The sequence below is a fragment of the Pinus tabuliformis genome, chromosome 7 (assembly GCF_031772625.1).
Source record: "Pinus tabuliformis cultivar Carrire ecotype Pingquan chromosome 7, CPIR1, whole genome shotgun sequence".
Taxonomy (NCBI): domain Eukaryota; kingdom Viridiplantae; phylum Streptophyta; class Pinopsida; order Pinales; family Pinaceae; genus Pinus; species Pinus tabuliformis.
This window is the reverse complement of record NC_142293.1, coordinates 638150045-638177679: the sequence shown is the minus strand read 5'-3', so window position 1 is coordinate 638177679 and position 27635 is coordinate 638150045.

The following is a 27635-nucleotide window of genomic DNA, read 5'->3' as shown; positions in this document are numbered from 1 at the left end:
GTCTGGGCTACAATGGAGAAACTTCTCAAGCTTCCACTTCAAAAAGTTATCTTGATGCAGCAAGAAGAAATGAGCAAGAACACAAGGAAGATCATCAGGTAAAGCAGGGACAAACTTCAAACTATCAGGGGCAATCCAGCTTAAGGGTGAACAAAAGCCACAACCAGCCACAGGTAAAACCTTCTCAATTTGGTTCAAGAATAGATGAAAATAGAAATTACAATCAGTCGGCTGGTAGATTCAATAATCGCAGAAACTTCTTCAATGGACAATGCTTTTCTTGCCATAACTTTGGTCACAAAGCAGCCCAATGTGTTGCGTATAAAACAATCATGACTAGGGAAGCTCAAAAACAAAGAAGCATGACAGGGAATACAAAAAGGACCTATAACAATTTTTCAGCTCTTGAAAATGAAGTTGAATGCTCTATTTGCAATAATTTTGGACATGAAGATGTTGAATGTAGAAGCAGGTTTCCGGAAAGAAAGGTACAAGAACAAAAAAGGGAACAAACCTCAGGCACCAAAACATGGAAAATAAAGGAACCTCAAACAGAAAGATGTGGGATAGCATTCTATGCAGAAGGACAAGAAAATCTATGGTACATTGACAGTGGATGTTCAAAGCACATGACAGGTGATAAAGAAAAACTTGAATCTTATTCTAATTTAGAAAAGGGAAAGAAAGTCTCTTTTGGAAATGATACTCCTGCAACTATAAAAGGAAAAGGTATTGCTCCTTTAAAAGAAGATGTTAAGGCTGGAAATGTTTTGTTTGTTGATGGACTAAAGCATAATCTTCTAAGTGTAAGCCAGATGTGTGATCAAAGAACCGAGGTTATATTCAGATCAAATGGATGTCTTGTTCGTGATCTTGATACAGGTAAAACAGTTCTCAAAGGAAAAAGAACTTCAAATAATCTATACATTTTTGATGAAGAACAACAACAATGCTATCTAAGCAAGGATGAAGAGCACTGGTTATGGCATCGAAGGTTGGGACATCTAAGCTTCTCACAAATAAGGAAAGCTTGCAAATATCAGGCAGTTCGCGATCTTCCAGATATCAAAATTCCTGACAACACCATGTGCAGATCATGTCAGTTTGGAAAACAGACTAGAACTAACTTTCCAGAGAAAGAAGGATCAGCCAGTATGCCTCTTGAGCTAGTACATACAGATGTATGTGGACCATTCAGAAAAAGAACACCTAGAGGAGAGGAATACTTGATATTATTTATTGACGATTTCTCCAGGTTTTTTTGGTTAGGACTTATGAAGCACAAAGATGAAGCTTTCGAAAAATTCAAATCCTTCAAAGCCTTGGCTGAAAATGAATCAGGTCACAAGATTAAGTGCCTCAGATCCGACAGAGGTGGAGAATTTACTTCAAATGAATTTTTCGATTTCTGTGATGAACATGGAATAAGGAGAGAATTTTCTACAGCTAGAACTCCTCAGCAAAATGGAGTAGTGGAAAGAATGAACAGAACAGTCCAGCAAATGGCTCGTGCTATGCTTGATGAATCAGGAACTCCTGCAACCTTCTGGGGTGAAGCTGCACATGCGGCAGTTATTATTCTCAACAAGACAAATGTCCGAGTGAACAGCACTCAAACTCCTCATGAGCTCTGGAGTGGTAAAACTCCTTCAGTAAAGCACTTCAAAATCTTTGGGAGCAAATGCTATATCAAAAATACTGAGGAGCAGCTTGGCAAACTTGATCCTAGAGCAGATGAAGGAATTCTTCTTGGCTACTCTCCACATAGCAAAGCATACAAATGCTACAATAAAAGACTTGGCAGAATTGTTGAAAGCATTGATGTAGTGGTTGATGAGAAAGGATACATTCCTAGGCAAATACATCGTGAAGACATTGAAGAAGATGAAAGCTACCCTCAAAGACAGAATGATGAAGAAGAAGAACCGCAAGAACAATTTCAAGACGGACCTCACGAAGAAGCAGAAGAAAGAACAAGAATAGAAGAAAAGACTCCATCCAGATATGTTCAAAAGAACCATCCAGAATCTCAGATCATGGGACAAAAAGAAGCAGGTATACAAACTAGAAGAACTGTTGCAGAAGCTTCAAGTTATTTGGCATTACTCTCCTCCACTGAACCACAAAATGTGAAAGAAGCATGCAAAGATGAATGTTGGGTGAAAGCAATGGATGAAGAACTTGAGCAAATCGAAAAGAACAACACTTGGGAGCTGGTTCCTAGACCAAAGGATAAGAATGTTATCGGAACAAAATGGGTTTTCAAAAATAAATTGAATGAAAATGGAGAAGTAATTAGAAACAAAGCCAGACTTGTTTGTAAAGGGTATGCACAGCAAGAAGGAATAGACTTTGAAGAAACTTTTGCTCCTGTTGCAAGACTTGAGGCCATCCGAATGTTTCTTGCTCTCTCAAGTTGTCAGAACTTCAAAGTATTTCAGATGGATGTGAAATCAGCTTTTCTGAATGGAGATTTGGATGAAGAAGTGTACATTGAACAGCCAGATGGTTTCATTCTTGGAAACGATCCAAATCTTGTATGCCGATTAAAAAAGGCTCTCTATGGTCTCAAACAAGCTCCAAGGGCTTGGTACTACCGGTTGGACAAATATCTTCATCAACAAGGTTTTTCAAAAGGTTCAGCAGATAGCAATCTTTATATAAAAGTTGAAAATGACAAATTACTAATACTTGTTGTGTATGTAGATGACATTATTTTTGGCAGTAATGAAGAAGCTATGAGTCAAAGCTTTGCCTCAGTCATGCAGAAAGAATTTGAGATGTCCTTGCTAGGAGAACTGACATACTTTCTTGGTTTGCAAATCCAACAAAAGAAAGGAGGAATCCTTTTATCTCAAACCAAGTATCTCAAGCAGATTTTGAAGAAATATGGCATGGAAAATGCAAAACCAGTATGTACACCCATGGTTACAGGATGTAGTCTCAGTGCAAATGACGAATCTGCAGCAGTTCATCAACCAACCTACAGATCTATGATTGGAAGTCTACTATATTTGACAGGTACCCGACCAGACATCATGCATGCAGTTGGAATAGTTGGAAGGTTTCAGGCAAATCCAAAGGAGACTCATCTTCAAGCAGTAAAGAGAATCTTCAAATATCTTCAAGGGACTCAAAATTATGGCCTATGGTATCCTAGAGATACAGATCTCACTCTTCATGCTTATACAGATGCAGATTGGGCCGGAAGCGTGGATGACAGAAAAAGCACAAGTGGTGGTGCATTCTTTATGGGTTCTAGACTGGTATCTTGGTTCAGCAAGAAACAGAGTTCAATTGCCTTGTCTACAGCTGAAGCGGAATATGTTGCGGCTGCATCTTGTTGCACCCAACTTCTTTGGATGATGCAGACTTTGCAGGATTATCAAATCACTTGTACACCTCCTATTCCTATCTTATGTGACAACACAAGTGCAATCAGCATCTCAAAGAATCCGGTTATGCATTCAAAAACCAAGCACATACCAATCAAGTACCATTTTCTCCGGGAACAAGTACTTGAACAGAAGGTCAAGTTGGAGTATGTTCCTTCTAAGGAACAAGTTGCTGATATTTTCACCAAACCGTTGCCCAGGGACACTTTTGAATACCTCAGGCAAAAGCTGGGGGTTGTTGATGCATCATCTCACTATTGATCATCTTCCTATTGATGGTATTGGCTCAGGGGGAGCACATAATGCATTGTTGGCATTATGGAGTAGGAGATCTTTGAAATAAGCTGCAATATGTCTCTGTCTCCTTCATGATGGATTTCTGGTTACAGATCTGGAGAAGCATGAGCATAGGGGGAGCATACCCTTTGCCCTTGATGTCAAAGGGGGAGAATGATGAAGCTGAAGATTATGTGGAATGATGAAGCTGAAGATTATGTGGTTGCCATCAAGTCCAAAGGGGGAGTTTGTTGGCATTATGATTCAGGTGTTGTCCTTGATGGCAAACTCTTTCAGGTGGTAAATCAAGAAGGACGCAGGCAATTTGTTCAGCAAGTGCGTCCCCGCAGGTATACCATACAGAACCCGCGTCCAGGGACGCTGGCCAGCCGTTCAGAAGGTGCGTCCGCCCAGTGCACACATTTCAAGGTAGAGAAAAGCTCGTGGGGGTTTCTTGTGTGGTATCTAGCCGACGGTTGTGTGTTTCTATGGTGTCGGCTCGTGGTATTGTTCCACGCTTTGGGGAGAAGCTTGCCTATATAAAGCAAAGGAGTTCATTTGGATTAAGCATCATCTTGGTTGATCATCTCTTGGTGAGATCTAGTCCATATCTTTAAGGGTAAATCTTCTAATGGACTACGATCTATATGGCGCATGATCAGATCTGTGGATCTGAGTGTTTGGGTTGGTTCTGAAGTCCTCTTATCTTCTATATCTAAAGGGACGCAGATTCAGTGAAGGGAAAGTGCGCCGGGACGCAGTACAGTAAAGGATCAGGTGCGTCTCTGAAGCGAAGGACGCGGCGCGACTGTGGTATTGGGTGCGTCTCTGAAGCGAAAGACGCGGCGCGATAGTGTTGATGTGTGCGTCGGTCGCAGACAAGCAAAAAGGAACAGTGCGTCTGCACGCAGAACAGCATAAGGTATACTGCGTCCAGTCGCAGGCCACAGAAAGAAAATATGCGTCCCTGTCTTAAGATGATCTGTTAACTGTATATTTCTGTTCATAAGGTGTTCTGGGTTGTTTCTGTAATAACTGATCTGATATCTGTAGTAGACTGTATCTGTTGTATACTTGTTGATCATTTGATTCTTCATGAAAAGAAGTAGGGGGTTGTAGCTCCCTTCCAGGAGAAGTCTGGAAAACGAGAAAGAGTTGTAGCTCTTTGCAGGTTGCAGCCTGCGTGCTGGTAAAGGACTGCACCAGTACAAAATCATTGTAAAAAGAATTTCTTGAAAGAAGATAGAGACATTATTGCAGCAGGTGGTTTTTCTCCCGCATTGGGTTTCCACCTTACATCTTGTGTTCTTCGGTGTGACTGTCTATTTTCTTTATTCATGCTCATTGTTTTATGGTACTGATATGCAAGAATATTTCAAAAGATCAAATAAGGAAGATTTGGTAAATTGCTAGATAATACTGATTCACCCCCCCTCTCAGTATTATTTCCAACAAGGCATAGGGCAATGTTTAGAGCATGTAGATTAAGTGGTCATTTTGGAATTTTACATGTCTCAAACATGTCAGTTCCTATGAAATGTTATCAGATTCTATGGTCAAATTTGGTTTTTATCTAGTGTTGAGTTTTAGGCTTTATTGACAAGCTAGCAAACTCTAGAATATCAGTAGTGATATTCTATATTTAGGTATTTTATTCCTTTTCATTTCATACTTTTGAATCTGGTATGCCTAGATATATTGGTGGGGACTTCTATTTGGAATTTGCATTCTTTTGAAACTGGATCTCAGTGTTGTAGCTGGGGTATGAATCATTATTTGTGTTACTAAACCAAACCGCATTTTTTAATGCATAGGTGACAACCGAGTTCAAGCTTATCATAATTCAACATAGTAGGAGAGGGGCCGAAAAGAACCGATGAAACTTGCTCCTCTATTGATCATGGAGAGGTTAAACTCCTATCAAATTAAGGTTGTAAAGTGGTTGATTTATCTATGGAAAAATGGGCTCAATGGAATTCTAGTAGGCCAAATGGGTGGAAAGACAGAGCATACTACTAGTCTCCTTACTCATCTAAAGGGGATGAGCACGAATGGGCCATTTTAATAGTTGCTCCTCTTTCTACTCTCTCAAATTGGGTGAATGAAATCAATAGGTGAGGTTTTAGATCTCTGTGAGTATTGATTTTCTTTTGTCTTGCCCCTATTCATATTTTTATCAATGTAAAAATTCTAAGGAGGGTATATTTGCAGGTTTGTTGTGAGCATGAATGCTATGATCTATCATGGATCCAAAATTGAGCAAAATAAGATGAGGAAAATCGACATGCCTCAAACAGTGGGTCCAACATTCCCTGTTATTGTCACTTCTTATGAGGTTTCTTTGAATGATAACATAAGGCTTTGTCTCGCTATGATTGGAAATATTTAGTCGTTGATGAGGTAACTTTGGTCCTTTCTCAATTTCATTTTGCCTCAAATATTCACATCACATGAAGAGTTTGAATCTTGGTAAGCATCAATTGTGCATGAATTTTACTTGCTTAGTTATTAGATTGAGGCATATAGGATTTCTCTTGTCTAATAAGTTTGGATTCTATGAGATGTTAACTCCATTGGATCATTATTCTTCCATTATCAAGTCCAATGTTGACACTTTTCCTAGCCTGTAAGAATGACACTTGTTGGCAACTCCACTGTATTAATGTTGATAATCTTATTGTAGGTGATTTATGGTAACTACATCTTTGAGATGATCTGATGATATTGTCTCGTCATGTCTCTAGCCACTATGGGTGTTCTATTAGAGTTATCCTTTGCCAGTGTTTTGTAGCAATGAATGTTGGAAAAAATAAATCTGAGTCTTCTGTTTGTACAACTTACTTTTTTTCTATTAGTCTTCCTACTATGATCCAAGTCATGGAAACACAAGTAGCTTGGGATGAAAATAGATTTAAATTTTTTAATTAACATGGCCCAGAAATAATATGATTTAGCTGTGCATATCAAAACTCAAATTATGATTTGAAAGATTATTACTTGCTTTAAGGCTTTCACAAGAGAAATTGTTGTTACATAAATGCTAGCTAGACTTATGTAATAAATAAACCTTATTTACTTAATAACATTGAAAGAATGGCATATTTTTCCTTTGAGGTTATGTTTGACTTTATTCAGAGAAGTGCATTGAGAGTTTTCCCATTTCCAAGCAGCAATATCAACTAGTTAACCATCAACGTTGAATGCATTTGTTAACTACATAATTAATAAATGACTAAAAAATCCTTACTACCCATGCAAAGTATCAATGACTAGCATTGAAGCATGCTACCCTTAGACATCATAACAAATCCAAATAAACAAAACAATTATAGCCTTGATGCAATAATGCCCAGTGTGTAACTAAGACCATAAACCATACTTTGCCACAAATACAAATTGTATCAATGAAAATCTACTTCATTGATTAAATGTCCATAAATAACTTGAAATGCTCAAATGAAATAATGCTAACCTACGTGAAGGTCTTGAAATTTTGCTACAGGGTCATAAATATAGCTTCTATTCTATGAAAGAAAAATTTATTGGTTAGATGTCCATAAGTGTAGAATTCTTAAACCATTAAAGAAATATAATGATGAAACATGCAATTGTGTTGACAATTTTCTAAGAAGTCACTTAACAACTTGAGGTGGAAAAAAAGTTGGCTCGAGATAGAAATGGTGTCAGTAGTTTACTGTGAAATAAACATGGCAATATTTGTGATTTGCAATTCAAAATTACTCCAAAAATGATGTATATAAAAGAATGGAAATGCTAGTATAATTCACTATAATCATCTATAACACAGGAACATGAGAGTACTCTAATTAATAATTGACAATGAATAACAAATAAGTCATGCCATCCACCTTAAAATGTATACATTCACATAAACATTATACATTACAGCTGACCAGAAACACTGGAGCAAAGCCACTTTTTCCAGAAAACCTCAAGCTTAAATATATGCTTGAAAGTTGAAATTTCTATTGTAATTTGCATATCACATTTCCTTTTCATCCACTTGTACAAGTGTAGTTTGCAAGGAGTTTCAGGTGACTATCAAAGAGCCAAAGCCCATTTTCTCACTAAAAGTGGTTTAGAGTCAAAGCTTGTCCGAAAATTCCCAAGGAAAAGTTCTAGGAAATATTGAGGATATGTCATGAAAGCTTTCCTTTTGCACTATGAGAAAAAGATGAAGAAGAAGATCATTAAGACCGAGGATGATGATGAAATAACCTAGAAGAAATCCAAGTTGTAACAACTACATCAACAAGCACTTGTAATAAACAAAAAAAAAACCTTTTAAAAGTCCCCATTCTATATTGGATATGTATAGCATTTCGAAGTGTGAACAAATTCTGTTCTTTTTCAAAAAATGTAGCTTATACTACTTCAAAATTCAAATATGCTCTAGAGTTGCAATAGATAGATGTAAGAGTTAGACTCAAGGGTTGGCTCAATTGTTCTTTATGCCAAACATGCATATTTTGAGATTCTCCCCCAAAGTCGGAGAGGTTTTCTCACCCCATTGTCTAGCATTTATACTCACCTCAACAGATCTTCGCTTTCCACCACCACCACGTTTTTAATCAGGTATAGATACTACTTTGGAATTTTGTTTTTAATAATTTGTTTCCCTTTTTTAACAAATTTTGTTATTTCCCTGTAATGTATTTCCTTTCCTCTTAGTTTGTTGTATGAAATTCTGGCAGCCACTTGAAGGATGGACAGGTGGAGTAGGATTTACTAAGGAGATGATTCAGACTCATTTCCTTGCACCTACATCAAACATTCATGTGAGTGAATTTATAAGCCTTGAGTGCTTTGTTTTCTCAATCACATGCTTATTTGTGTATGTTGTATGTACAAGTAGGTACATGTGTAGAAAAGTTTGAATGTGTGTTCAATTGCAAATCTTGAGATGTGGTCCACCACCAATGAATAAAGCAATGGCAAGCCATCTTGATGAGCTTGGATACACTAAAGAGATGTAGTTCCAATTTTTGTAGTAGGATTTACTAAGGAGATGATTTAGACTCATTGCCCTACACCTGCATCAAACATTCATGTGAGTGAATTTATAAGGATTAAGTGCTTTGTTTTCTCAATCACATGCTTATTTGTGTATGATGTATGTACAAATAGGTACATGTGTAGCAAAGTTGTCTCTTCTACCTGTTTGCTCTTTCTTGTTACCACACCAATAATACTAATATGATTTGGATTCCCACCTTTTACTATGATCAACATTTTTATCAAAGTGTTTGTACTTGTGATTTCAATATGAAGTTTATGTGGACAACATTAGGGTAAATGGGAATCTATAATATTTTGAACAATATACCTAATGATTTTGGTATATTGATGGATAATGTTATACAGGTTAGGCTGGTGACCCTCCAATTATGCAAGGTGGAGACGCAAGAAACTCTTGTCATTTGGATTGGGGGATTCATAGTGGAGACCATTATTATAAAATATTTGATTAACTCAGTCAGCTTATTTATTTGTTTAATACCCATTCAAACTTTTGTTTATTGATCTGCAGAAAAGGTGACCTGGTTTATAATCTTCTTCTACTTACATTTTAGGCACATGAAAAAAACTAGGCTTCTAAATTTGGCAGAATCTCTGCCAACATGAAAAAAATTAGGCTTTTAAATTTGGTAGAATCTCTACCAAAATGAAAAAAACTAGGCTTCTAAATTTGGCAAAATCTCTACCAATCTCATTGGCAGGGACTTGCTGCTTCGCAACTCATCTTGTTTTAATGTTGGAGAGTAAGCATAGAGTGTAGCACAAAACCCCAATGCCATACATAGAGGATTTATTCCAAAGGGAAATAGAAAAGAGGATGAGTTTTTCTTCCTATTTACTAAATACATAAATGCCATTTTATCAAGTGCATAATCAATCATGTTGGGTTCTTTTCTTTCCTATAATCTTTGAGTACATGTGGAGACATGTTTGAATTAGTAGATTTAATTGCTAGTTAATTTTTGGATTATCATATTTATTTTTCCCACTCTAATATTATTCTCTATGGATCTTTTTGTTATCCCCCTATATCTATTCAATAAAGGCAAAGGAGGGATGAAGGGTATGCTTGTATTGTGTAGTTCTTTTTGTTTTGAGGTTGTTGTCTTCACACCCCTTTTCTAGTTGAGGTACTTGTGGGATTACATAGTTATCATTGAGAGGTAGAAAGTGCTTTCCTTGTATCCATGCAATCACATCTTTGGATATTCATGCTTAGTGTGGATTTGGAAATGTTTGAATGCCCCTTGGATATTTTGTTGGTGTAATAGATATTACCCAAACTTTGTGCTTAAAATTTTAACATCACTTTAGTGGTTATATTTCAAAATCATTGTTATTGATCATTGTGTTTTTACCTATTGAATTAATTAATAACGAGCACTCTCAATTGGTTTTCTAAAACCCATAACCGATAGAATTCAAGCACGTAGCTCATTATTCATAATTGCATCATATATACTGATTTTTTTTTTTAACTTTTTGGCATGCAAATCGGTCTTTTAGAGGCATATTTTTATGTTATCACAACATATTTACATGATTTACAAGGTGAAAAATCAATTTGTGGTGTAATTGTAGATTTTAGATTTGATACTTATAAGTCATTTATAGGTTATACATGTCTTCAAAGTTTCACTTCTAATTGAGTATTCAACTGCATATATTGGGTATCTTATGTGTAACTATTTTTCCCTCCACCCACTTTTAATAACTTCTGTAACAATTAGGTAGGGACCTGCAACCTCGATGTTATTTTTCTTATTTAGTAAAATATTTTCCAGGACTTTATAGAGTTTTATAAGCTATTGAAATTTGTAGAATTTAAAATTTATAGACTTTTAAAGTCTACTTCTTTAAAGGGTGCTATCTCAATGGAAGAGCACATGATTTACATGATGGAGGTTGGTGGTTCGATTCCATCATGCCTTGATATTCATATGGAATGGTGATGATCGTTTTTGGGTAGAGGATCCTTCTACCATCACCAATGAGCTTATGGTGACGTTTTTCGACCCTCACCAAAATATGAAATGGTGATGGGAAATAGACAACCCCATATATATGTATCAATAGTGATGGCTATGAAAGGTCCATCACCATAAATCAATGTTGTTCATATGAAATGGTGACAGTCACTATCTGTCATTATAATCATTATTCATGAAGGAACTTGAATGTCACCACAACACCACACTTTTGGTGATGTGGCCTTTGGTTACCTTCAATTTTTGGTGACAATGGATCTTTTGACTAGCACCAATGAGCCTATGGCGACATTTTTCGACCCTCACCAAAATATGAAATGGTGACAGTCAACAAACGTCACCATATATATTCATCCATAGTGACAGACATGCAAGGTCCATCACAATAAATCATTGTTGATCATAAGAAATGGTGACGGTTACTATCCGTCATTATAATCATTATTTGTGATGGACCTTGAATGTCACCACAACAGTTATAACTTTTCTGATGCCACCTTTGGTGACATTCAATTTTTTGGTGATGGAGGCTAAGTTCTGTCACCATTGCTCATATGAAATGGTGATGGTCACTATCCATCATTATAAATCATTATTAGTGACAGACCTTGAATGTCACCACAACACTTATACATTTGGTGATGACAGCTTTGGTGACGTTCATTTTTTGGTGACAGAGACATGTTTGACCATCACCAATGAGCTTATGGTGATACCTTTTAACCCTCACCAATATCATTTTTTCTTGTAGTGGTACTTTAGTCTGAAAGAAACTTCACTTGTTAGGCTTAGCATACAATTGATGCTCTCTCAACAATCCCAATACTACTGCTAAGTGGTTAGGATGCTCTTCTTCATTTTTAGAATATACGAATATATCATTAATGAACACAATAAGAAATTTGTCCAAATAGGGATGCAACACACTATTCATCAAGCAGATAAAAGCAGCTGGAGTATTAGTCAAACCGAATGGAACCAGAACAAACTCATAGTGTTTGTGCCTGGTTCAAAAAGTTGTATTGTGAATTCCATATTATTTAATGCGTACCTAATGACATTCAGATCCCAAATCAATCTTCAAGAACATTGTTTCTCCCTTAAAATGATATAAAAATCATCAATCCTCGACAATAGATACCCATTCTTGATGGTCACTTTGTTCAACTATCTGTAATCAATGCACAACCTGAGAGTACTATCCTTCTTATTCATAAACATTAATGATAATCCCCATGGTGATACACTTGAAATAATGTTGATCCAGGTGGATATTGGTGGCCACATGCTTATTTCACCTAGACCTCTAGTCAGTTTCATCTATTTCCTTGTTTATCTCAGCATTTACTATTTTTAGCAGTTTTTCAGGTCCTAAACTTTCGTAGTAGTTTTGACCCCCTAAATGGTGGTTGTTTTAGGTCTAAAGCAGACCTAAAATCATGTAGTACTTAGAGAGACCTTTCCAAAAAGGTATTTTATGTGCCAAATGGAGATAATATGACCAAGTTATGACCCCGAGAAGTTGGTTGCCTAGAAAACCCCAACGAGGCCCATAAATGCTTGGCTTTCCATCTCATGAGGTTAGGGTTTTGGTTCTTTAGGGTTTTCCCTTGTTGTCCAATAATAAATAGGCCCTTGAGCTTCATTGTAACACAGTTCGGAGGCATGTAGCCACCACATTTTTTCTCGTAGATAAGCTACCATCTCCCGAGCTAGGTTATTTCCATTTTGTTTGTAAGCATATTTCAATATTTTGATATTAATGATATGAAGTGTTATTTTTGTTGCATCTTTGTATTTATGGTTATTTTTGTAACTTGTTGCATTCTTTTTTAACTCTGGATCAGTGGTATCAAAGCAATCTTCTCTTTCTCTATTTTTCTTTGCATGTCCCAATGAGGTCAGGGTATAAGGAGTTTGGGCTTGATCTCGTTGAACCTTTGCAAGACCAGCCTCACAAATCTCGACGGCCTCTGATGGCGGAAGAAAATAAAGATGAGCGGGCAGGATATCCTATCAAAATATTGCTCGAGGAAGCTCCTGAGAGATAGAGGAACATGATAATGAATAACATTACCCAAATCCTTCAACCGCTACCGATGGGTGATGAACCTCATCCAACAACCCCTCAAGAGGTGCCACTCCTTTTAAGGTACAAGTTAACTTTGACATTCCCATATTTTAGGGTTAGATAGATCCAAACACCATTGATAAATGGTTGAATTTATTGGAAGGACATTTTTCAGTTCTAGACTTCTCCAATTGGGAAAATATTACTTTTTCACTTCTCAAAGATGCCCCACACGTTAAGGACTGGTCGAAAACCTACTGTGAAGAAAAGGACGAGAGGTAATTCTCAATGTTTTTAGCCACAGCCACTTGGGATTATTTCCAAGACGCCATCAAGTAACAATATTAACCTATCAAGAGCTATGAATATAAATACATAAAGTGGACCACACTACGACAGGAAAGGGACCAATATGTGTCGGAGTTCACAAATCTTTTCCATACCCTCTGCACAAAATTGGGTATCAAGGATTCTGAGCGGCATTTGGTACTCAAGTAACGCGACTACTTGCATAAGTACATACAAGAAAATGTGTAGTTCCTGGACATCTTCTCTCTTGGCATGAAATACCGATATGTTGTTAAGATTGAGCAGAAGTTTAAACAAAAGAAGTGAGACTTTGGATTTGTGAATCTGAATCAAGGAAAAGGTGCTACCAAAACATAGAGAAAAGGAGAAACCTAAGGTAGGGCGACCCATGACAACCCATCGAAGATGCAAGAAAAGAACAGTGCCACGAATACAAATAAGGACACGAGAAAATGGTGTGAGTTCCATAAAATCTCCACTCACAAAACAAGTGAGTGTCGGGCCAAGAAGTCACTGGTGGTTGAGTTGAAGGCTTTTGAATCAGATGCATGTTCTGACTCAGAGTCAGAACCCAACAAGGGGAATGACAAAGGGAAGAAAATCATTGACACAGAGCCTAGTGCCACCATCGCCACCACCAAGATTCAAAAGAATGAGACTGAAGATCCAGAGGAGGGGAAACACCTCTTCCACTCACAAATGTGTGTGAAGTGTTCTCTGTTGCAGTTCATTATTGACAACGAGAGCCAAAAGAACCTCATTTCTGTAGAGGTTGTGAAGTAGTAAGGCCTAATGATTACAACACATCCACATCCGTACACCATTGGGTGGCTTCATCAAGGGCGAGATCTTCATGTCCGCCAACACTGTCGCCTTCCCTATAACATCAAGTCCTTCACGGATGAGGTACTATGTGATGTTGCTCCTGTTTAAGTTTGTGATGTATTAATAAGAAAACTATACTTGCGGAAGCAACATGTTTTATATGAGTTTAGACCTAGCTCTATGATTATTACTTTAGGAAATAAGTTGTACAAGATACCATAGGTGGCCGTACCTACCTCCATCTCTTTGATTGTTGTAAAGAAATATAGTAAGACCATTTCCCAGACCAAGAAATTTGTTTTCCTTATGATTCTCCCTTAGGGCAAGAAGAAGGTTGTGGCCACAACTTCCAAATAGGGCTCCTATGCACATCGACAATAGATAGACAAGGTCATGGAGGAGTATAGGGACATCTTTGCCTCACTAACAGGGTTAGCTCTCCATTGTGAGGTCAATCAATCCATCAATCTGACCATGTGTGTGCTGCTACCCAATGGAACAATCTATTGACATTATGTTCTATAGAATGATGAGATCAAGAGGCAGATTCAGGAGTTTTTGTAGAAAGGGCTCATTCGGCCAATCTCATCACCCTGTGGGAGCCTAATTGTATTGATCTAGAAGAAGGATGGGAACTAGAGACTCTCTATTGACTATCGAGCGCTAAAAAAAATCACTGTCCAGAATAGGTACCCAATCCCAACGATTGATGACCTTCCTGACTAGTTCAAGGGGGACGAATATTTTAGCAAGATTGACTAGGTGCCTATCGATCCCTTCAATCTATGGAAGAGTGCCATTAAATCCAAGGAGGTCCTTTTCGAATGGTTGGGCATGCCTTTCGGGTTGATGAATGCCCCCGTTACCTTCATGAGATTGATGGATGACATATTGCTACCCTTCACCAATGCATTCATGGTGGTGTATTTATATGACATCTTGATATTCATCCAGAGTTGGGAAGAGAACCTCCACCATATTGGACAACACCTTCAAACCCTATGACAACAGAAGCGATGTGCCAATTTAGAGAAATGCACTTATGGCATGACCCAGGTTCAATATATGGCATACATAATTGATGAGATTGATGGACGACATATTGCTACCCATCACCAATGCATTCATGGTGGTGTATTTAGATGACATCTTGATCTTCATCCAGAGTTGGGAAGGGAACCTCCACCATATTGGACAACTCCTTCAAACCTCGCGGCAACAAAAGCGATGTGCCAATTTAGAGAAATGCACTTATGGCATGACCCAAGTTCAATATATGGGATACAAGTCATTCATGATTGGCTACTCCCAACCACTCTAATAGAGCTCCACAACATTCTCGGTATTGTAAATTTCTACCACAGGTTAGTGTTGGGGTTCTCTCATATCATTTGGCCTTTAAGTCAAGTCACCAAGGTCGGAGTAAAAGAAAATTATGTTTGATCTGAAAACCAACATAAGGTTTTTTTCGAGCTGAAGCATCACCTCTACTCTGCACCAATGCTCACATTACCAAACCTACAACAACCATTTGAGATTGAGATAGACAACTCCAAATATGCTATTGGTGCAGTTCTTACTTAGCAGGGACATCCAATGGCTTACCATAGTGAGACACTTTTAGATACAGTTTGAAAGTATCCCACTTATGAAAAATAAATGTATTCCATTGCATAGGCTTGTCGTCAATGGAAGAATTACATTTTGGGGAAGGAAACAGTCATACACACAAACCATCAGTCCCTGTAGTTATTACAAACACAAGGGAGGTTGTGGAATGATTGCCATCATAAATGGTCCACACACCTGCAACAATTTCATTTTAAAATTAAGTACAAAAAGTTCGACACCATTAATATTGCAGAGTACCTCAGTCGACCAAAAATTATCACACTTATCTCTGTGTTTGACTCCTATGGGAACGAGACATTGGGGTGACCGCATCTTTACAAGAGCAATCCAGAATTCAGCAACACACACCAGACACTCCTGGAAGGTATGAAAGTTCCAAATTTTCACCTCCAGGATGCACTATTATGCCACTTGGGACACATATGTGTTCCTTCAAATGAGCGTGTCAATATGATTTGGGAGGCACACTACAATCGAGTCACTAGACATTTTGGGGTAGAGAAAATAGTGGCACTACTACAAAAGTATTCTTATTAGTCGAACCTTCATTAGGATATTGGGAGGTACATTAAATCTTGCACTTCCTGCACCATTCCTAAACCAACCATCAAGAGGCAAGGCCTATATACTCCTCTTCCTACCTATTTTTGACCTTGGGAATCCATATCAATGGATTACATGTTGGGCCTTCCTTCTTCTAAGCATGACAATGACTACATTTTCATGGCAGTTGACAGATTCTCTAAGATGGCCATTGTGGTGCCCTACAATAACAGTATCATAGTAGAGGCCACTTCTAAGATATTCTTTGAGCAAGTGTGGGTACACTTCGGTATCGCAAATCCATTGTCTCAGATTAGGACAACAAATTCCTGAGTGCATTTTGGTCAATTCTCTGGTCGATGCGGGATACCAAACTTACTAAGTCCACGACTTTCCATCCCCAAACTAATGGTCAAACAAAGATCATCAACAGGAGGATCATACACATTATGTTCATGTACAACTCAAAGAATCCATGCACATGAAACGAAAGCCTCCATTATGTCCAACATAGCTACAACAATGCTCTCCACAACTAGATGGGGCATAGCCCCTTTAAGGTAGGGCTGGGATTTCAACCATTATGTCCCATTGACGTGGCCATACCATTTGCAGCTACTCAGGAAGATTCAGCTCACACCAATTCCAAAGCCAATAGGGCTAACATATTCATTGAGAGCATTAAACACATTTTCTATTATGTTCATGATATATTGGGTAGAGCAAAAGATAAATGCAAGTAGCGCCATGACTAGCATCGGGTTCCACACAAGTTCTAGGTGGGAAAGAAATTTTGTTATGAAACCAACTCACAAAAATATAGAAAATAGAGATAAACAACTTCAAAATAAGCCTCTTCGAGGAGGCAAGCTCCTTTACATTACACAAATGAATAATTCTTGGATGATACAAATGACAAGGCCTCCTTTCTATATATAGGAGTCTAAGGGGTCATAATATAATCAAAGCTGACATAACAATAATAATGTAAGGGCACAATAATAACAATAGTGGGCTTCTATGGGGCACAATAATAACAATATGGGGACTACATGGGCACAAAAATATAATAAGGTGGTTGTACTAATAACAATAAGGGGTTACACTAGTAGTTTGGGGACCTAACATGCCCCTTTCATTCAAAAAGTGTTGTCCTCAATGCTTGAGTAGTTATTGATGCTTCTGTATAAAATTCTTGTCCTCCCCAATGGAATCTTTAGTAGATAAGTTCTTCCACTTGATGAGATACTCTGAAATTGATTGATTTCGTAGCTATCAGGTTCTTGTTTCTGTGACTGCTCCAGGTTCCAATATGATTTTTACTTCCTTGTCAAGTTCTGGAAATATTGTTTGAACTGGGATCTTCTGCAACTTTTGAATGAGTGGCCACACTTCTTTGTCCTTCTTCCATTCATCCCTTGCTTCATTTATCCAATCTATTTGGATAATAGAAATAGCACAAAACAATGTTTCCACATCCTCATCCTTTCTTGAGAGTGCATCTGCAACAACATTTTGCTTCCCTTTTTTGTAGATGATTTCAAATTCATAACCCAACATATTTGTGACTGATTTTTTCTATTCTTCTAAAGATAATATTTGTTCTAAAAATTATTTCAGACTATCATCATCCATTTTTACCTTGAAGTGTCTTCCCATTAGGTAAGGTCACCATTTCTTAAGTGCATGTAGTATTTCCAACATTTCCTTCTCATAAATAGCTTGCTTGAAATGTAGCTGTAAAAATACCCAATCGCCTACATCAAAAGTTCTTTCACTGCGATGTTGATTTGCCTCTTGTTTCATTCAATTGTGCACCAAAGTGGCATTATCCTTTAAAAGTTGGAGAACTTTTTTTTGATGCTCGATTTGATATTTCACTGCTTGAACCTTTTTATTCTTGATATATCCTATCTTGATATTTTGAGGAGTGGTAATTTCTTCCAATGCATTACAAGATATGGTCATATTCATTTCTTGATGCTTGATGTGATCTTTCACTTCTTGAACATTTTTCTTCTTGATATGTCCTTCTATATTGATAGTTTGAGGAGTGGTAATTCTTGCCAATGCATTACAAGATATGGTCGAATTCATTTCTTCTTTCTCAATGTGATCTTTCACTTCTTGAACCTTTTTCTTCTTGATATGTCCTTCTATCTTGAGAGTTCGAGGAGTGGTAATTATTGCCAATGCTTTACAAGATATAGTCGGATTCATTTTTTCTTTCTTTGGGATTGGTTCTTGGTGTATATCTTCTTATTTTGATGTTTCTTGATCCTTTTCTTCCTCCTCTTCATAATCTATGTAAAATAATTTCTTCTCAGCACACTTATGACCTTTAGTGTATTTGTTATTACAATTGTAACAAAGTCCTTTTTCTCCTTTCTCTTCCAATTATTGTCGTGTCAACCTTGTAGGTTGTGGAAGGCTAGGAGAAACAACACTTCCATCTTTGTAGTTGTGAGGGGTATAATTCCTTATTACCATAATTTTCCTTTCCACTTTTCTTGCCAACCTGAAAGCCTTCCCCAATGAATCAAGTTCCCAAAGATGAACCTCATGTTGAATGTTATCCTTCAAAGTCCCTTTGGAGACATCAATCCTCTGTGTCTTGGGAATATCATTTTCCCTTAGTCCTCAATGTGCTATGCCATTGAACACCTTTGTTTGAGATTTATCAATTGGCTAAAGAAGATGTTTCTCTTTGTATCCTCATAATGTGCTATCATTTCCTCCGTGAAAATTGACCATGTAACAATTGGTTTACGAGAAGAAAGCCATTTATACCATAAAAATTGATCTGGTTCTAAATATAAATATGTAATACGTAACTTTTGTAACAATTGCACCTCATGTAGATCAAAATATTGCTCCATCTATAGTATCCAATTTACTGGATCCTTTCCATAAAACTTCCTCATATCACATTTTCCTGATTTTAGGAGCTCGATCTTGAAACAACTGTAACCCTGTAATTTTAGATCTCCAACCTTTGAAATTTTGTTTTGTATTTTCCCTATGAGTCCTCTTTCTAACCCCATAAGTCTGATCAAGATTGGATTCTACAAGGAAGTGTTAGGTCAAATCTCCCACGATGACCTAATTATAGACCTTTAGAGAAGAGAAAAATTGTATTATGTGCTACGTGTCACTGCTTTGACCTTAAGATCTAAAAATGATACACAAAAAGCTACAGTCTATCCTCTTTCTATAACTTCTTATGGAATTTCAATCTGATGCTCAAAGAGACATTTATGACAATTTTCCCAAGGTCACCTGTTTGGAATGTAATTAGGGGCTCTGCAAAAACCCTAACTTCCTCAAACTATATCTCCAAAAATATAGTGATACAAGATCTGAAATTTGGGCCAGAGGTTTAGACTGATTCCATCTCAAATGGTTTTTTTTTTTTTAGCTTCTGAAACTTTGTAGTGAAAAGGTTATAGCGGAAATTCCACGAAGACCTGTTTGGAGCAGTGAAACCCTAGAATCCAAAGCTCTGATACCAAATGTTATGAAACCAGCTCACAAAAAGATGGAAAAGAGAGATCAACGCCTTGAAAACAAGCCTCTTCAAGGGGGAAACCTCCTTTACATTACACAAATGAATAATTCTTGGATGATACAAATGACAATACCTCCTTTCTATATATAGGAGTCTAAAGGGTCATAATATAATCTGAGCCAACATAACAATAATAATGTAAGGGCACAATATTTTCAATAGTGGGCTTCTATGGGGCACAATAATAACAATATGGGGACTACATGGGCACAACAATATAATAATGTGGTTGCCCTAATAACAATAAGGGGTTACACTAGTACTATGGGGGCTTAAAAAATTTTGCCTACATTTGTAGAAGGAGCTCCTCGCTAGACCCCACCACGAGCTTTTACTGCTCTGATATGGGCCATACTCCATCACCACAAATATTGAGGAAAATTCCTTCAAGCTCATCATTCCACCGTTCCTTGGTCTACACCTAATGTTCAATGTAGATTTCCATCAACCATACTTTCCACCATTATTGGACACATCTGACATTGCAGAATAACCCACACCAACAAAGAGGAATCTAGACAGCATGGAACATTCCACAACTAATTAGATCATGGATACATAGGTCAAGAACACTAGCCAAGAGAGGACCACCTATATCAAGTTTCGAAAGTAGGCCAACTTCTTCACCAAGGCAAGTGGTTCACCAGGGACTAGGTTCAATAGAAATTTCCTCACCTCATGGAGGCTCTACACACAATGGGGACCAGTGCTTCCTAAGGAGGGAGGACTAATCCAGGTGGATATTGGTGTCCACCCACCTATTCAACCTAGACCTCCAGTAAGTTTCATCTGTTTTCTTGTTTATTTTAGCATTTACTTTTTTTTTTTCATTTTCTTTCCAGTCCTAAAGTTCGGGAGTAGTTTTGACCCCCTAAATGACATTTCTTTTTTAGGTTTGCAGCAACCCCAAAGCCATAGCCTATTGGTACAACTACGGGCCTACTGCAAATCCTATAGTACTCAAAAATACCTTTCCAACAAGGTATCATATGCACAAAATATAGATAATATGACCAGACTATGACCCCTAGAAGTTGGCTACCCAACTAACCCTAACGGTGCCCACAAACTGTTGGTGTTCCATCTCCTGTGGTTAGGGTTTTGGTTTTTTAGGGTTTTCCCTTGTTTCTCAATAATAAATAGGCCTTTGAGCCTCATTGTAACACAGTTCAGAGGCATGTAACCACCACATATCTTCTTATAGATAAGTTATCATTGCCTGAGCTAGATTATTTCCATTATGTTTGTAACCATATTTTAGTAATCTAATATTAATGAAATGAAGTGTTATTTCTGCTACATCTTTGCATTTATGGTTATATCTATAATATGTTAAATTCATGTTTAATTTTGGATCAAATATATCCCTGGTCCAACATTTCCTTCAAGTGAAACTTCAACTCTACCAACTCTAGAGTTCTCATCCTATAAGGTTTCTTAGATGCTGGAGTTGTCCCTGGTACCAACTCAATAGAAAAGTCTTCTTCTGTGTGAGGTGGCGACTCAGAAATATCTTTGGGAAATACATCCTAAAACTAATGTAGCACTAGGTACCCACTCAAAACATCTGCATCCTCAACTTCCTTACCTTTGTCACTAGAAATATGCACTACAAATAACACACACCCTTTCCTATGACTATGCTTAGATTGAGTAGTTGTCACCATTTTCACTGATGTTGCTTTCTTCTTGTAGTGAAAGGCTCTTTGTTCCCCATTATCATCTAGGCACTCAATAGCCTTATCATAACAATCCACCTTGCTCCTATGAATATATAACCAGTCCATACCCAACAACATATTGTATGATCCCAATGGAAATACATTCAAATGTGTTGAGGTATGCATACCATTCAAATCAAATGCATAAGCTCTTACACAATGATAAACTCTCTTCTTTATACCTATATCCAATTGAACTAACGAAGATTTTGCATGTACTTCTTTATTAAAATCACACTTATCCAACAAGTCGGGATTAACATAACTATAATTAGGTCTAGGTCAATCAAAATAGAAACAACTTGATCACAAATCTTACCATCCATCTCTATAATAGATGCATGGTGATCTTCCTTCCTATTATCCAACACTGCATAGATCCTAGGAATAATGTATCCAACATCTCCCACTATCTGTGCCTCTTGAGAAATGTATATCTATGGTCTACTACCCTATGGACCATCTCTCCTATGATGCTCTCCTCCACTAGACTTCCAACACCGCATAGGTTCCCTATTTTCACTCTTGCTCTGCTCCTCAGCCCAAAGTCCCTATCCTTTTCCAGATGTATTGAACTTCTTAGGTGGTGTGGAATTCTCTTTGTTACCTATATCCTAAGGCCTTTCTCACTTCTTGTCCCATTTTCCTTTATTCTTATCATTACCCTTCCAATCCTTCTTAGTCTCATATCCATGTTTCAATTGCTCATAACAAGGCTTTACCTTTTTTATGGATTCCTCCAATGATTTAGGTTCATCAAAATCAATCCTATCTTTGAATTCTATCGACAACCATCTAATGAATACCTAAATCTTTGCCTTCTCTTCCTTGAGGTAAGGAACATACCTCAGTATCTCCAAGAATTTGCGAGTCTACTCCTAATTGGTCATGGATTCCGTCTTCAACTCATAGAATTCCTTTTTCTTGTCATCATGGTATCTCTCTGATAGATACTTTGTTAGATTAACCTCTCGAAATCACTCCAAGTCAACTCTTCCTCATAAATATCTCTGAAATTTTTTACATTTTCCCACTAGATATTGGCTTTACCTTTAATACTGAATGTAGCTATTCTAGCCTTCATGTTCTCTGAGCCATCATGCAATCTAAAGAACTTATTCATTCCTAGGAACCATGCTTCTCCATCATGTGACTCCTTCATCTCTCCACCAAATGTAGGTGGATTTTATTTCTTAAACTCATCCAGGAAATAACCCTTGTCACTCCTCCTGTAAGGATGATAACAACGACAATCATGATACTTGTTAGAACCAAAACTAGAATAGTACCTGTGTCTATCACCTCTTCTATCTAAAGTTTCCAAGAACCTTCCATCTCTGATCATGTCATATGTATCCTACCTGTACCCACTGGGAGATCTAATGCCACATGCCCCATTAGATCTATCCTCTTGTCCATGACTGATCCTAAGTGGCCCCTATCACTGGAATTATGACAAACTTTGAATGATTACTGCAATAACCTCTGCTTTTTTCTCCTGTGCCTATACAATTTTTTCATTATCTTCTTTGCAACTCCTTATTATTTCCTTCAAGCTTCTCAATGTGTCTACTAAGTCAGAATAATTTCCAACACCAAGCTGCTCATCTTATCCATAAGGAGAATCTCGTGAATTATAGTCTACCATTCTGCTAGTCATCTTGATCTCTTTCCTGCAAGGCATCTTATGTCAGATAAACCAAATCGTAAACAAACCAACGTACCTTAGCATAATTTGCGGAGGATATCTCACCTGTAAGATCAACCACTCAGCATACATGTATGAACATAATCATAACAACATGTAAGTATGTAGCATATAGATAAAACAACATATAAATATAATTCCAACCATAACCCAGTCATCAATGCATGACCATATCAATCACATACCATGACCTCATGCATGACAACAAAACCTATACCAATGTACACTTGACAACACGTAAGCACTTGACATTCATTAGCGACACATAACCAATCATACACTCATGAGGAAACATTCCACAAAAAATCATCAATATTCACATGGCAACAACATTGCAACCATGACCGACACCATTCATATGAAAAAAGCACATAGACTATAAGCATAAGGAACACATATGCAACTGACGTCAATGAATGACCAGCACACCAGCCATCCAGTGCATGGGGTTAGCCGTGATCTAATAACACTCTGCAACACCCTCCTCCCACATCTACACAAGTAACCAGCCAGCTGGGGTAAACATGTGGCGAGGAGTTACTATGATATGATTCAACTCCCCATGTGTCAGTTAAGGAAGTGAAACTGACAAAACACAACAACACAGACCTTGCATACCTACAACAGAATCCCGAGGAGCCATCCAAACCTTCCAGGTTACTAGACCCTGAGATAAGCTAACTTTTTACTACATTAATCCCCCAGTCGCTCCCATGACATGGGAATGAGTGCATCTGAGACCTTCTAGTCTCTCCCACAACATGGGTATGTCTGTGACTGGGGACTTTCCCAAGTAGTTTTGTGCCAGTGACTTTGAATTCTATGCCAAATTTTTTGGCCCAGGGCTCAGGTCACTGCCCAGAACTCCATGTCACTTCCAGAAATTAAGGATAACAACAGAATAATGACACAATTGTAATTACATGAACAAGTACTTGACTGGACCCCTACTAGACATCACAAAAATTTCATCAAGCATGTCACAAATATACATTCTACAGGTTTAACCAACATATTCTGAGCATAGGAGTCTCATACTTATCTCAAAATCTATAAGAAGCATTGATGCCTCATCATAATAAATGCATTACCATCTATTAGTCCATATATTCGTTATACATTCATTGGTTAACCAAAACATGATGATAGCCATACATCTTCACTGTCATAAAACTCATCCATAACCAACATATAACTAATAGAAATATCAAGAATATAACAGCCATATAAGCCACATATAAACAAGTATATTTACCCTTACAAATACCAAGGAGAAAGAGAACTCTTATTGATCATTTCATAATCCAAATAGGTTCCACGAACCACTTGACCATACACTAGGCTGAACCAAATATTTCTTTCAACCAATCACCCCACTGCCATATCCCAAGTATGAATGTGGTATATCATAAAAAAAATTAATCTAAACCATCTAGAGCTTCCAAAGGCCAGATCGCCTCAACCCTCAACCAGTAATTCCACCTCACAGTTGGACATCACTAACCATCACCAGATTGGTCTCTACCCAAGTTGTCCAGGGCTCTAGAGTGTTTGTTACAACCAAGGCTCTGGGACTAGTAACTCAACCCAAAATTGCTATCGGGACCCATAGTGTTTTTCCAACTGAGGCTTCAGAACTCATAACTCAATCCACCAAGGGCTCGAGATCGCTTTTCCAACCAGGACTCCAGGACTAGTAACTACCCCCAAGTTGTTACAGGGATCCATAGCATTTTTCCAACCAAAGCTCTAGGAACTAGTATCTCAACCCACAACTAAAGGAATATGAAAACCAACCAAAAAACAAAAGGAAATGAACCCACAACACCATGGCTATCCAGGAAATAGTAAGGCTAGGAAAATCCATTGTCAATCTAGGCAATCCTCCATGCCAATGACAGCTCATATCCAAGAAACTACATGCATATGCCATGCATGCCAAAACTAGTGGGGAAAACTCAGGACCTGCAAGAAAAACCCATTGTAGTTGTTGATTTCAATGTCCTCTTGTGCATTACTAATATTCCTTTTCCTTCTTTCTCCAAGACTCCAAGTATGCCACACTCCTTCAATAGTGATCCAAGAAAACTCTAAGTGTCTAAGAGTATGAAAGAGAGAAAATAAAGAGAGAGCTCTAAAAATGAAATAACAAAAGGTTAAAAATTTATCCTTAGAAGCCTTTTTATTAATAAGGCCTCTATTTCCTCATTTTCTATTATTTTTCTTGATTTTCCTCCTCACATGGAACCTGTGACCTTTCACCTTCCTTTTTTGCTAATTTCCATTATTTTCATATATAAAATGCCAATAAATGCCTCATGCCATTCCAAAGCCTTTGTCACTTTATTTTCAAATTTCCATATCCATAATAAGCCAAATGAACACCCACACTAGGAATTTTTTCCCAACATTCAGCTTGGAATACATGTCCCATGAACAAGGTCTTATTTTACCTTTATTCATTTTTACATGCATTATTTTACTAGGGTTGTTACAGTTGTGATGTAATCACTATAATGGATTTCAATAAAAGGAAACTTTTCATAATTATGAATCAAGTTTTCTTTTCTCATGTCACTAGTAATAGTGTTATTAGAACAAACCAATTGTCTACCATGTTATGTCTTTATGGAATTAAGATTGGTTGTAATCCTTCTTGGATATGCTATCTATAGTAGTCATATGTTGAAGTTTCCTTTCCTAATGATCATGTACAAGAAAATTTTAGGAAATATACCAACAATAAAGGATCTTACTAAGGTAAACAGAGGTCTTGTGAAGGTGTTAGGTCCCTATAATACTAATGCATTCCCTCATTGTTATTGTCAGTGTATCCCCCTTATTGTTATTTTCTTCCCCATGTGGTTCTCGTAATGTTATTATTATGCCTCATAGAATCCCGCTATCATTATTGTTGTTCCCTTACATCATTATTCTTAGGCTGACTCTAATTATATTACGACCCCTTAAACACCTATATATAGAAAGGAAGTTTTTTCAATTTGAATCATCCAATAATTGTTCATTTATGCAATTTAAAATGAGGTTTCCCCCTTGAAGAGGATAATTTTGAAGTCTTTGATCTATCTATTCTTCTATTTTGTGAGTTTCTTGCATAATATTTGTTATTAGAGCTTGGGATTCTAGGGTTTCACTTCTTCAAACAGGTCATCTTGAATTTTTTCTATAATTTTTTTCTACGAGGCTTCAAAAGCTGAAATTACTACCACATGGAGCCAAAATATCAAAAATCTTTGTGTAAAACTTTCAGATCTTGGTTCGCTATATTTTCGGAGACATGTTCTGAGGAAGTTAGGGTTTTTTTAGGCTCCACAATTTTGTCTCAAACAGGTGACCCAGGGAAAACCATCTTAACTTTCATTTCAGGAATCTGATTTGAATTATATAAAATGTGGATGGAATTACATAGACTTTGGTTTTTCATGTAGTAGTTTCAAGTCTGAAGGTTGAAACATTGACACATGGAACTTCTTACAACTTTTCTCTATTGAACCAGTCCATAATCACGTGATTCTGGGAGATTTGGAATAACTCCTTCTTGAAGAACCCAATCTTGGTCTGACTTATCGGGTTGGAAAGAAGACTCATAGGGCTACCACGGAACAAAATTTTAGACCTTAGAGATCTGAAATTTCATAGATAAAACAAAGTCAATATTGAGCTCCTACAAAGCTAGAAAAAGGTGTCTAGTTTTTAGATTTTGCATAAGTTTTGTTTGAAAAATTAGTTTACAATGATTCAAAAGGCATAATAAAGCATAATTATCATTAATTGATGCCTCGAAGAAATTAAATGGAAACTACTAGTAAGAAACCTAAAATCTCAACTATAACACATGAATAAGAGGAAGAAATGCAACTTGATATATGAAAATTACGAGACCAAGTGCAACAAATTCCACTCTCACAAAAAGTAACTGTTACTGTGAAAATTATTTGAAGGTGTACAAAAAATACTTCACCTAAGTCACTAGATGAAAAGCGACCCTAACAAAAAGTTGAGAGTTGTTGTCATCTTAGATCTAAAACACAAATAGAAAACCTATAGTAAAATAAGATATAACCAAAAACAAAAGGCAACAATATAAATAATTTAGTATAATAACCATATTTGAAATACTTTTTGAATGAAAAAATGTTTTATTGATAACACCTGGTGAATGATATCTACATATTGGTTTGTAAGTCCCGCTCCATGGGATGGATCCTTTGATATCCTTGATGCTTCAGAAAATTGATCTTCTCTCTCAATTCAAAAAATCCAAACAAAAGTGAAGAACTCAAAATGGGAGCTCAAGAAAAATGACAATAATGTTGACGGTGATTATGATCATGGAGAAGAATGAATTAAAAAACCTCCTTATATAGCAAAGAATGGAGTTACTCTTGAAAATGGAGAATAATAAAATATTATTGACTAAATTCGAATTTAACTACTTGGAATACTTTATTGTATTTATTGGAGAGGGAAAACATGTTTAAAATGGTTAATACCTTTATCTAGAAACAATTAACAAATAAAATGACTTATTAATTATT